The sequence below is a fragment of the Homalodisca vitripennis genome, unplaced genomic scaffold (genome assembly GCF_021130785.1).
Source record: "Homalodisca vitripennis isolate AUS2020 unplaced genomic scaffold, UT_GWSS_2.1 ScUCBcl_2429;HRSCAF=7182, whole genome shotgun sequence".
NCBI lineage: Eukaryota > Metazoa > Arthropoda > Insecta > Hemiptera > Cicadellidae > Homalodisca > Homalodisca vitripennis.
Window position 1 is genome coordinate 2,430 of NW_025778545.1, and position 4,451 is coordinate 6,880.

Below are 4,451 nucleotides of genomic sequence, written 5' to 3' on the forward strand. Positions count from 1 at the left end.
CTAACAATTGCTAAATAGTAAAACACACACACACACACACACACACACACACACACACACACACACACACATACACACACACACACATATATAATATATATAATGAACAAATCCAAAATTACCTTATAAATCCAAAATTACCTTATGAACAACGGTCTTCAAGAGGGATTGTCTCAGAAAGCCATTGAACTACTAACACCTAGATGTCCTAGAACTCCAGTGTTTTACACTTTAACCGAAAACACACAAGTCTACCAGACCACCTCCTGGCAGGCCTATCATCTCCAGCTATGGATGCCCTACGGAAAGGATATCTGCTTATGTTGACGACATCTTGCAGCCCGTTTGTAAGAACACTTTCCTTCCTTATATCAAGGACACAAATGACTTTTTAAACTAAATTAGCTCAAATTAATCAACCCTTGCCTGACGACATCTTATTGTGTTACTGTCGATGTAGAATCTTTGTATAAACAATATATTCCTACAGATGATGGTCTCAGCGCTGCCCAAAATTAACCTTGATTCACGCCCAAACGATTCCAAACCTAGTACTAATTTCATTCTCAAACTTAATGACCATGATCTTAACCTTAAATAATTTTAAATTTTCAAGACCAAAATTACCTTCAAACAAAAGGAACTGCTATGGGCACACGGATGGCTCCTTCTTATGCCAATCTTTTTATGGGACTATTGGGAAAAGAATTTTTTAACCAGTCAAAATTATAAACCTCTAATTTGGTTCAGGTATCATTTAGATGATATTTTTTATAATATGGGCAGCAATGGTATCAAAGAACTTAACGACTTTCTTTTTTTATAACCTCAATAAATTTAGCATTTTAACATTTACCCATGGGGGGGGGGTCTATCTCACCAGATTCAGTAACATTCTTGGATACTGATTGTATTTATTGAAAATCACAATTTGAAAAACAAAAATTTCATGTCAAAGACAGTAACAAAATGCAATATTTGCATTTCACCAGCTGCCATCCCAGTTCACATTAAAAAATCTATACCCAAGAGTTTTATCAATAAGAGCAAAAAATCTTTGTAGCAATCAATCTGACTTCCATAACTACATAAACAGGACTGTCCCATGTACTTTTTGAAAGGGGGTATCCAAAAAATCTTAGTTGATAGGGGGGGGAACAAATCAGAGCACCTAAATAAATATTTCTAGTGCTATTAATAATCCTAATGATCCTAAATTTTATCACCCAATATTTTTTCCTGGCCTTCATAAAATCAACAAAATTCTAAAGGGGTTTTCTTTTCCTATTTTGGAATCTTCCCCTGAAACTAGAAATTTTACTTTCTAAGCCCCCCAAAAGTAATTTTTTAAAAAAAACCTCCAAATTAACAAAAAACATTCTCTCTAGACCGAAATTAAAGTATATGAAGGCAATACCAATAAAAAAAAGTAATAACATCAAATGTAATGTGTGCAATCCTTGTAACAAGCCAAGATGCGGCATTTGTAAGATGTTAATAAATTCTAAATCGTTTAAAAGTAGCACAACTGAAAAAAGAATAATCCTATTAAAGGTTAACATTGATTTGCACTACAAAAAAACATAATTTATCAACTAACCTGTAAAATTCTGTCCCCAAAGACTATATTGGGGAAAAAAACCATCACTCCATTAAGAGTGAGAATGACCAATCATCGATTTGATGTTGCTCATCAAAATTATGAGAGACCATTATCTGCTCATATGCGATTCAACAACAATCAAAATAAATTAGAAAATTGCTTCAGCCTAAAAGGAATTTACCATTTAGAGCCAAACCCCAACCAAAATACCAATCTGATAAATTTAAGAAATGTTGAAATCGCACATCAATTAATTTTAAAATCAAGGCAACCAGATGGGTTGAACCTAAGATGATTCTCTTTTCCTTTTTATGACAAAAAAAATTTTAGTTCTATGTAAACATTTACAAATATTCTACATACAGCTGATTGGGATCTTGTTGTTTATGGTATTTATTTGTTAAAATTTTATTTTGGTTATGTCTTTTGTTTTTCGTTTGAGTTCTGTTTATATGTTTTAATTCAGTGTGTTCTGAAGAAGGGTTGTGTCAACTCGAAAATTAAACATGAGCACTGAACTTTTGATTCTGTTTTTGTGTACACTATAAAGTACTTCGAAGAGTATTGAAGCCGATTGGCATTACAGAAGATATATATATATATATATATATATATATATATATATACAGCACTAAATCATTATTAAGAATAAAACGTGTTAAGATGGACATTATGTATTAAATAATACCGTAAAACTGTTATCGCTATTGCTTTTAGTAAAAAAGTATTTATGAAAATGATATTGAAAATGGTATTATATTGTAATTCAATTTTATTAATTAAAATGCTTGATAGTGGGTGTTGAGAAGGTCTAGTGTGAAGTAAAAAAAACTCACATTTTTTACCCGTTTTTCAAATTTTTTTAATGTATATGAAAACCCAATATATAATCTTTGAACACAATTAATCAATTACTGAATTTCAATTTTACTTTTACTATGTGTTTATTTTGCTACCTGTCACGATGAACACAACTTAATGTAAACTCAACCGTAAAATAAAAACTGTAAACTTAGAGTAAAATGATTGTCAATATATCCCCGACTTTCAAAAATTTTGTAAAGAATATAATTTCTGAAGAATGCCTTATTTTTGTATTAAACTCTCGTCACGATACAATATATAGGTAATTGCTATTGCCTCATTTAATTCAAATTTTTACCGTTTTAGGTATAACTCGTGGAGGAATTTATCTGACCATAGCTATTCTTTGTGTTATGTACGTAATTAAGTTATTTTCTTTGTACCAAAGAATAACATCCAGAAATTCGACGCGATGGTGAAACTAAAAGTGTATACAAATATACACTTTTTCTTTGAATTGTGATAGAGTTTTATGGAATGTTCTGGAAAAATGCAATTTCCGTTAAATGAAAACATAACGGATCGATTAAAATCTATAGAGCAATACACGTTTATATATGTTTAATGATGGTGAAACGTTATAACAGAAATTTCGATCACGAACTTTTTCTTCGGCCTGTGGAAAACTATGGGTAAGGCAAATTTGGAAAGCAAATGCCGTTGTGGGGAGCTATTTGAGGGTAAAAACCAACATAATCCATCTTCAGCAAGTGCCAGCACTACTTCTTTCTCTTGTGTTAGGAAATGTATGAGAAGAGTTAATAAGAAATCACACGTTTAAAACATCAACAATAAATGTTATTTTATAGCACCTAACAATACTTTCATAACAAGCGTCATTTCATTTCATTTTAGTGTTTCATAATTTGACTTCACATTGTATAAAGTCCCATAAAATATATATTTTCCATTAGCGCTAACATTATAAAATAATGTATGCGGTCTACACACTAATGAAATAAAATGTGAGTATAACATATTAGGTACAACTCAATAATTTTTTCAACTATTGATTGTTGAAATTAGAAAATTAAAAATTATTTAAAGAAAGGACACACTGACTACATCACGCATATGTCTTTTTCACTTATTGATTTGTAAGTAAATTTAGATAAAAGTAACTTTATTTGAATATTACAGAAAAAGTAACAGAATTGTGTTACAAATAACAGTCACTCAAATCTTACAAGTGGTAAAGAAAGGATGACGTCATGCTGTTCTGATTGACAAGCTGCCAAACAATAGATCAATAAGGAACGCAACCGTTTTGTTCAATTATATTTATAGCCCTCTAATTGGTTACTGTTGTATTGGATGTTCTGTCAAGTTCCTTGTAGATTAAGTCAATATCAAATGATTTATAAATGCTATACGAGAGTTAATTCGTGATGTCTTTTTTCACAAACTATTTATACAAAATTAGTACAGGCATAACTATAAAAATATAATTTTTTGTATTTTTAGAAAATTTAGTTTTTTATGCGAATATCGCATTAAAGTATGAAAAAGTTTATATATTGACTGCGCTGTGAAGAGTCTCTTCTGTGGCCTATTTTGCCACATAAAACCTTTGTAATAACCAATGAACACTAAGCTACTTAAGCATTAAAAAAAATAATATCTACTTGACAATAACTCTACTGCCTAAGCCTTGCAACTGCAGTCAAGAACTCAGCACAATTAATTTTCTTCGCTATCTAATTTCATGTTACAAAACAAACTACTTACTTAAAAAACTATACAGCATTATGATAACATCCATAAGTTTATTTGGAAGTCACGAAACATTTAATGCAGTACTTATGAAATCGGCTTACACAAAGAATGATTGTTGTAACATCATATACATGATTGTTTTGGTTCATCTTCCGTTCATACCGTTATCATGTAAATATGTTTGTTCCAGGTATCAGTTTTTTATGGACAGGCCACGGATGAAAATGTTGTTCAGGGTTAGTCCAAGTGAAGAGCTTTGAAATGTCGG